Genomic DNA, 9,537 nt, shown 5'->3' on the forward strand with positions numbered 1-9,537 from the left:
TGGGTAATTTGTGATACGGATTAGAAAAGAACTCACAATTGAATGGAACTGGGCTGCCTTTTGAGCAGTTTTCGATTGATGAACGAGAAAGTATTCTTCTGATTCTTCTTCTTCTGGTTCAACGCTAAAAGAGAAAAGACTTTTTGAAATCGGATGCCAGTTTAAAAAAAGGTAGGTGGTTGACTTGTTAAATCTGTACGTATTACATACCTATGCGCTTTTGTTTACCCACAAAGTACGATGGGATTTGTAAGACTAGCCACACACGACTTGCAGACATCAGTAACGAAGGTGACTCCATGGACCTTGCTCACTAAGTCTTTAACTTACAATTTATGATGCTGTCACGGCTAAACTGTTGTGTATAGAATGGTGAGTACAAATCCTTCAGACAAAGTGAGCAGAAAACTTTATCTAATTCAATTCTGATCAAAGAACAGGCTCTGAATATTTACCGTAACCCGGAAATATATGCAGATGCAACTGAAAAACTGCACATCGCATCGTTTCCGGAGCAAATTCGTGTTATTTGTGATATACTTAACGTTCGAGAAGGTCATTAAGAATCAAAGGAGATACGTTTCTTAGTTTTCAATCATGTAAAGAACAAAATCAAGGTTAAGAAGGAATATGACGCAATCTGACAACAATGTGCTTATCAAGCATCTCTTGTTTTATCCGTCACCAATTTCAGTCAGCATTCTTAAATACTTTTCGGTTCGAATACCTTACTAAATCATTTTGTGTCTTTTTCATCGGGATCATTGATCAAAGTTGCTTGCAAATTTTAGGAAAGCTTACCGATCTGAGCTGATCATTAGGCCTCCTTCACTATATCTTACAAGTAAAACTCCGTGGTATGCGGGAAACCCATGATGTGACATTTATATTGCGCAATAACACTAATGTAACGAATAGTTTAGTTGTTTTTGATGTTTTGTGACCTAATGTCGAAGACTTCGAAATTTCACCATGAGGTGTATGGACAGTCATGATTTTTTGGTTGGAATTCTTGGGTGACGGCCAAAAATAATCATATCTAAAAAAAAATTTGAAAAAAATAAATCCCCTTTATTAACTCGTGAATTGCGCGCATGCGCAAGAGCGAGTTATAGATACGATATCGTACGATGTGGGGAATGTCATTCGATCGCTCGCTTGATTGGTCGATTCCTGTAAACTTTTTTTAGATTTTAGGCTTTTGGGTGCATTTGATAGTTTTTGGCGAGCAATAAACAGACGAAATGGCGACCTTTGTTGCTAAGAATAATGGTGGGGTGAAAAAGAAGCCAATGATAATCTTAAAAGAGTTTTTTTTTTTCATTTTAGTTTCAACAAGCGGCGCCAGCGACTGGCAGGCATGCAAGGATTGACACTGAAATAACAGAACAACCTTCGTCTTTCATAAAATTGTAATTTACAATCCTTGAACTTGAAAACAATCCGAAAATTCATTGAAAATATCACTTACTGCGAAGTGCTCGGAGTTTACAGATGTTCAAAAGCTTTTTCTGTTATGGCGTGAGATTAAGGACAAAATTGATCATTACGTTTCGTCGCGTGTGTTTTTCCTGTGTGAAGCAACAAAAGATGCCGGCGACTGACGAAATTACAAGTTAACACGAAAATCAAATAACACCTAAACAAACTCGTTCCCGTTTGTCTCATTTGATAAAGAGGGAATCGTTAATGTTTTCATTAAGACAGTATTGCCTTGATTTTCTAATATTTACAACGAAAGACATTAAATTTTACTTTTCACCCACATTTACTTCCAACCTTTTCTTTTGAACCAGAAACAAAAATGATAGACGTTTAAAACACATGACATCATCCATCTTGTCAATGTAATAGCATGATCATTTCAATTGTAATGCCTTCTTATTCCAACGTTACTTTGTTTCTTTGCTACATTAGCGAACACTGAACTACTGCTCGTACTCTAGATATGACAATCAACCACAAAATTCCCTAAACCAGATAACATTAAACATAATCTAAAAAATCATGTGTCAATTCACGAGTTTGCTCACAGAGCACTTTGATAGTAATTATACACCACTCAATAGGTTTCGAAAGGTAGAAAGATCATTTTTCAGTACCGCCGGTAGACGTCGCCGACAGGTCGTGACCCAATGATGACAACGTAAAGTGGGAAAAAATAAGACGCATGAAAACAAAGAGGTATTTCTATAACTTATGCAAAACGTTTTATTCTTGGAGAAAGAAACTCATTAGCTGTTGTTTGGTCTTATTACGCAACGCTTTCTCTTGGTGGCGGACAGAAATGCGTTGCATGACAAGACCACCAGCAACGGCTGAGCTGCATTGAATCTTATGCGTGACGACGTTTCACAAACTGGCTAACATCGAGCAGATGGCAGGACAATGCTTTGACTTTGACTTTGACTCCAGTAAGGGATCAGTGGCAAAATTGTCCTTACAATTACAAAACGCTCCAGAAGCTTATAACTTTTTTTAGCTTACGTGTAGCCAACCTCGGGGTTATGATGTAGAGAGCGTTAGACACACGCGTGCGAGAGCCGGTCGCGTGGAGACATCCTCGTTCCCTGGGTCCTTTCTTTTTCTCTCTCGAGAAGTGATGTGTCGATCATTTCGAAGCTTCAGTATCCCCTCGAGAAACCCCGGGCATTTGAACTTTTAAAGATTGGTTTGATCAACCTCCGAGCAAACATTGCGGTTTAAATGCCCCACCCAATCTTTTTTTTGTAAAAGACAAAAGCAGCGACCATCAGAAGCCCATGACTTGAAGTAATGGGCTTGTGCGACAGCGACATTTTACGCTTGGACCAATCTTAAAAACCTTGACCTTGTAGATCTTTTCTTTTGAGTCTATCCTTCGCGAAAGTGAATTTTTACACCTCCTTATTTATGGATAGAACATTTGCATTCCGCTGGAAAGACTTGGCACTTCTGGTTCAAATAATAATTAATTATTAAAATCAATTCTCCACCCTAAGGTTGTCGGGGGGGGGGGGCTAATAATTAATAAGTGCATAACCTTCGCGAGGAAGGAAGAGAGAGAACCCGGATCAATATCAGTATCTGGGCAACTACCCACCCACTCCTTCCCTAACACAACATTAACTCTAACTTGTTATCAATTGACTGGTGTTGGGTTAGGGGAGGGGTAGGTGGGCAGTTGCACAGATACTGATATTGATCCGAGAACCCCTGGAAAGAGATTGGCTTGAGAATTCACTGAGTGCGTATGATTATTGTGTATCGCTCATCAAAAATAAAATCAAGCTATTCTATTTCTTAAACTGAGCGAGTTACGCAACAACCAATGGCGCTTTATGGCAATAAGCAAAATGAAAAAGACTCTTGACCAAAACACGTCTCTTAATAAGTGTATTTCTGAAAAGTCTGAAATGACAAAGATATAGCAGTTATCTTTAAGGAAGGATAAAATCATCATAAATCAGTGAAGAACAGCCAAAAAAAGTCTTTACACTTTGTCCATCGGTGACCTTCCCTTGTTTGAAGTATACTTGCTAGCGTAGTTATTACCCCTATCATACAGATCCATGCGTTATGTAAATTGAAAAAAAAAGCCTCTAAGCTTTCCTTCCATGACAAATGCTGCGATCAGAGTAGGACGCCGGCCACTTAAGAAAAATTACATGGTATTTAATTTTTAGCGCGAAGCTATTCTCTGTTCCCTTTTACAAGATCAACGTTAACAGTGCAAAAAAATTTAACTCCGCAGTTCTTATAACTTTTCCTGTCTTATTATAACCATCCCGATTTCCACGAATGTGATTGGTGGATGAACTACCCTGGTTCTTACTGATATATCTGAAAAGGTGTCATCGGACATTTGGTTCACAGAATTGATAACAGTAATCTTATCAATGGCGCACCATCCTACCATCCAAAGCGGGGGATTTCCCACAATGACTATTGGAAACTGTTTCTGGAGCTTGTCATTTTGTATTTCTCAAAGATTGTAATGCTTCAGTGTTTAAAGATTGTAATTATATGCCCTTTTCTAATGAATACATTTTATACTTCTCCCGGAAATTGAAATGGTTATAATTACTTGGTAAGAGGTTTTCGTGTCGTCAATTTTGATCAGTAATCACACTCGTGATTGACAAATCGAACTCCCGCTTCGCGGTCATCCGATTTCGTTGTCTCTTGTATGATTACAAATTACTAAACACCATACGATAGTAGAAAATGTCTGATCATTTAAATTCTAGAATGAATTCTAGATTTCCTGGGATAACTGGTGAGGGACAAATAGGAATAACCAAGGGCCATTTGTATAAACATTACATCCAGCGAGTAAGTGCAACCATGAAGGCCTTGCAAAAAATACCAAAGTGAACTTATCATGAAGTTTCTCATTCTTACACGCCTAATTTAAGTAATTGGCAACTGAAATTGAGATTCTTTTCAGTCAATATTGAAGGTGTAATACGGTTTCCAAACAGGGTTGAAACTTAAAAAAATGACACGACAACGAAGACATGGCTTCCTCAGTTTACACCAAAGAGCAACTAAACTACTTCAGAATTTGTCATGTAGTCACTGATATCCTGCCACAAGAGCTGCGATCCATTTTTAAACAAGAGTGGAACAGTCGTTACCAGGCAACGTTGGGAGAATGGAAAGATACACCTCAAAATGGAATGGACTTTTACAACACAGAGTCTCTCCGGAGCCGAAAACGAAATGATCGTCCGCTGGAAACGATAAGAAACGGAAATAGGGCACTGTGGGATTGTACTACACTCTTTTTTGCAGTACTTTACTCCGATTCCATCGGCCACGGACTCGGTGCAGCAGTTCGCTCGTATGTCAATGATCTCAGAGAATTTCGCAATGAAGAGTTTGCTCACATGCCACAGGGTCAGCTGTCAGATCTACAGTTCAGACTTGCTGTTCGTAAAGTGCAGATCGCATTTCAGTGTCTTGGTCTCTCAACCAATGATATTCAAAATATCTGCAAGCAGAAAAGTTTTCCGACAAAGGACCTTCAAAGTGTTTTGGAAAACGTTAAGATCCTTTACCATGAACTCCGTGAAACCAACGTGAAACTACAAACCTTTCAAGAGCAAAACCGTTTCCTTACAGAAAGACATCAACTCCTTGAAGAAGATAATCAGGTCCTTCAACAACAGTATCAAGTCCTTGACGAAAAGCATCAAGTCCTTGAAGAACAGCACCATATCCTTGAGGAACAGTTACATAATGATGTTTCTTCATTCTGCATTCTTCCGCCGAAACCATCACACGAAATCGCATCACGCGAGAGCGAGGTTGGCAAAATAACAAAACAACTTGAACGGCTGAGAGAAGCAAATGAAAATGGTTTGAGTTACTTATATATTTCGGGTAACCCTGGAAGTGGCAAATCTCAACTAGCCGGTCTGGTAGCTCAACACTTTTACGAAACAGCTAGCAAAGACCTCAAAACCCCCACGTTCGTAATGACTCTTAACGCTGAAAGTTCAAAAACGCTCCTGGAATCGTACGCTTCTTTGGGAAGACAAATCAAGTGCCCTGAATACACTATCATGCAAACCCTTAACTCAACAGATATGCAGTTTGAAGAACAAATCAACAATCTAAAGGATTTGATAGCAACCAAAATTCCTCTTTACGGATCGTGGCTCTTGGTGGTCGACAATGTTAGCAGTTTATGTGATGTACATGATTTCCTCCCTCGGCCTGGAAACCACCTGTGGACGAAAGGCCAGTTGCTTATCACAACACAGAACTCTTTATCCATCCCCTCTGAAAGCTCGTTTGTCTCTCACATTTCAGTGAGCGAAGGCATGGTGCCCACAGATGCCCGTTGCCTTTTAGCAAAGGTCTCTGGTATTAGACAACAAGGAATGGAGGATAAAATCGCTAAGGCATTAGATTACCAACCCCTCGCGCTGGCTAGTGCAGGCGTTTACATGAAAAAGGTTCGTGAAAGTAAAGTTGCCAGAAGCTTTGGATGGGAAGAGTACTTAGAAAAGCTAGAGAAAGGTATGCGAGCCCTTACTGAAAAGGAACTAACAAAAACCAACCCAAGCTACAGGAAGTCCATGACTGTCGCAACCAAGCTGGCTATTGAACGAGCGATAAACAATGACAGTGTTGTTAAAAGCGCGTTTACACTCCTTTCCCTGTGTTCTTTACAACCTTTGCATTTAGACATCCTTATGAAGTACATTTTGAATGATCAAAATCCGCATTTGGATAAAGAAGAAATTGCTCTTCAGATCCAAGGCTACTCTCTTCTTCTCTTCAATGAGAGAGAAAGTGGAATTTTTGTTAGTGTGCATCAAGTTGTGCATGAAGCCAGTAAATCTGTAATCAACGAGTGTCAGGAGCCTGATGAACACGTTCGAAGTGTTGCATACGCCGTAATGTCCTTCAACCAATTCATAGACATTCATCTACCATACACTTGGCACAACGAAAACTCTATTCGTGATAGTGAGCATCTCATTCCACACTTGAATACGTTTGCTGCAGAAATTGAAAAGGTCTTCCTTCACGAGGATAAATATCAAGTTACCGAGAAACACGTTTTCAACTACTTCAAATTTTCAGAATATTTCAGAAGGCTTGCAATAATTTGCAGAAATCACCGCGAATTTTCAGTGAAACAGCTTTGAAACTGGTTGAAATGGATAAGAAGATACGGAGTTGTGAGTATCCTGGAGACGTTGAGTTAAAAGAACTTGGATCCACGGATGATGCCCTTGTGAGAATTTGCAATTTACTAGGTTCGGTTCAGCGTGAGTTGGGTGACATTCAAAATTCCAAGGAGAATCATGAACGTGCTCTAGACATTCAGCTAAAAATTCTTGGACCCCAGCACGTTGATGTGGCAAATTCATACCATCATCTAGGTAATGTACAGTACGAATCGGGTAACCTGAAAGAGGCCATGCAGTATTATGAACGTGCTTTGGAAATCCAAGTGAAGAATCTTGGTCATGATCATATTTATGTGGCGTTTTCATTGGTTACCATGAGTGTAGTGGAAAGTGAACTGGAAAACTTGCAACAAGCTAAGGACCATATTGAACGAGCTCTGGACATTAGGTTGAAAAGGCTTGGACCCGAGCATGTTCATGTCGCTGATATTTACTATGGCTTGGGTATTGTACAGCGTAAATTGGGTGACCTGCAAAAGTCTAAGGAGTGTTATCAACGAGCTCTAGACATTCGGTTGAAAAGGCTTGGACCCGAGCATGTTCATGTCGCTGATATTTACAATGGCTTGGGTATTGTACAGAGTGAATTGGTTGACCTGCAAAAGTCTAAGGAGTGTTATCAACGAGCTCTAGACATTCGGTTGAAAAGGCTTGGACCCGAGCATGTTCATGTCGCTGATATTTACTATGGCTTGGGTATTGTACAGCGTAAATTGGGTGACCTGCAAAAGTCTATGGAGTGTTATCAACGAGCTCTAGACATTCGGTTGAAAAGGCTTGGACCCGAGCATGTTCATGTCGCTGATATTTACTATGGCTTGGGTATTGTACAGCGTAAATTGGGTGACCTGCAAAAGTCTAAGGGGTGTTATCAACGAGCTCTAGACATTCGGTTGAAAAGGCTTGGACCCGAGCATGTTCATGTCGCTGATATTTACAATGGCTTGGGTATTGTACAGCATAAATTTGGTGACCTGCAAAAGTCTAAGGAGTGTTATCAACGAGCTCTAGACATTCGATTGAAAAAGCTTGGACCCGAGCATGTTGATGTCGCCCGTAATTACTTTCAATTGGGAAATGTAGAAGGTGAATTGTGTAACCTTCAAAAGGCTAAGGAGCATTTGGAGTGTGCTCTAGACATTCAGTTGAAAAAGCTTGGTCCCGATCACCTTGAAGTCGTGGATACTTACCATAACTTAGGCTTGGTGCATCTTAAATGGAATAATCTGGGACAGGCCAAGGAATATCACGAACAAGCACTGGCTATACACCTGAAAAATCTTGAACCCGAACATGTTGATTTGGCGAATTCATACCACCATTTGGGTAATGTGCAATTTGAGTTGGATAACATGCAACAGGCCAAAGAGCTATACGAACGTGCTTTACATATCCAGTTGAAGAGTCTGGAACCTGACCATGTTTATGTGGCATTTTCCTACAATAGTTTGGGTGATGTACACCGTGAATTTGGCGACCTGGAACAGGCCAAGGTGTACTTTAAACGAGCTTTAAATATTCGACTGAAAAAACTTGGTCCCGAACATGTTGATGTAAGGCGTATTCAGAATAAGTTACGTAACATACAGCTTGCCATGGATGATCTGCGACACGGCATGGAACGTTAAGAGGAGGCGGGTTTTTTTTCTTTCATTGTAACTTTTCTATTGATCAAGTTCAGTCAAATAAGGAAATGAAAAAGTAATTGATATGCCAGGGAGTGAACGCTGTAAAAATTTAATACTTAACTCTTCTCTTTTGCACAACAATCATTTACTGTAGGAATACCAGGGCTGAAATTGGCAAATCAGGGACTACTCATTATCCATAACCCGAGGGGGTGGGGGGTGGAGGGCTGGGAAGAAGGGGAAGCCATTGCTCCCCTCCCCCCTAAGGCTCTGTAGTATTCTAATGATCCCCCCTCATTGCCAGTAAATTTTCTATAATCCCCTTTTATACTCTGTCAGCGATGACTGATCCACCTCCACTCCCCCAAAACACCATGTGATCCCCAAAATCCTCCCAGTCTTCCCCCCAAGGGATCAATAATGACTTGCACTTAAGTTTAAGATGAATAGCTGCTTGAGGTAGAGAATTTCATAATAGAATATTCTTATATGCCACTGGAAATGCAATCACTGAAATAATTTTTTTTCATACAGTTTATCTTCAAATAACAGACGCGAAATAGCAATATTGATAATTCTGATTGTAATTCAACTTTGTAATATAAAATATATTCAGTCTTAAGCCTGCAGAAAAAATAATTCAGTCTGGGAATTAATTAAAATGAAAATCTAGCTGTATTTTTCAGATGAGTAAAAAAAAAATAAAAATATTTTTTAAAGTCAACATTGTTACTACTTACTCTTCAGTTTCATTTAACTCTTTAACTCCCATAAGTTACCAAGACAGAATTTCTCCATACAATATCAATACAATATCAGGCAGACAAGTGATGAGAAAAAATATTAATTAGGGATTATTAGTTGATCCAATACCAAATTCTCCAAATTAACATCATAAGAACTATATGGCAGACAGTAAGGAGAATTACTAATGAGATCTTGGGGAGTTAAAGGGTTAATATTCCAAGTGAGTAGAGATAGTTGTCCCTACAGCCAATGAGAATTTGATTGTTGAATACAACAGGTGAAGAAAATACTTCACCAGGCAATGAATAAAAAGCTAAGAGAACTCCTAAATAAAAATCCAGAATATGCAGGTTTCCAACACTTGACAAAGCAAATGCTGCTACTTGAGTGTCATGCTTATCACGAGGCCTTGCGTTACACATTGTGTGACAAGACATACTTCCCTCAATCATGGCTACAAAAGGACTTGAATA

The 9,537-nt window shown here is 39.6% G+C and overlaps 1 pseudogene; it reads left to right on the forward strand.

Moving 5' to 3' along the window:
* The first annotated feature begins 283 nt into the window (after positions 1–283).
* On the forward strand, positions 284–8,384 carry LOC131782436 (uncharacterized; annotated as a pseudogene).
* The last annotated feature ends 1,153 nt before the right edge of the window (positions 8,385–9,537 follow it).

This window comes from Pocillopora verrucosa, chromosome 14 (assembly GCF_036669915.1).
Source record: "Pocillopora verrucosa isolate sample1 chromosome 14, ASM3666991v2, whole genome shotgun sequence".
Classification (NCBI taxonomy): domain Eukaryota; kingdom Metazoa; phylum Cnidaria; class Anthozoa; order Scleractinia; family Pocilloporidae; genus Pocillopora; species Pocillopora verrucosa.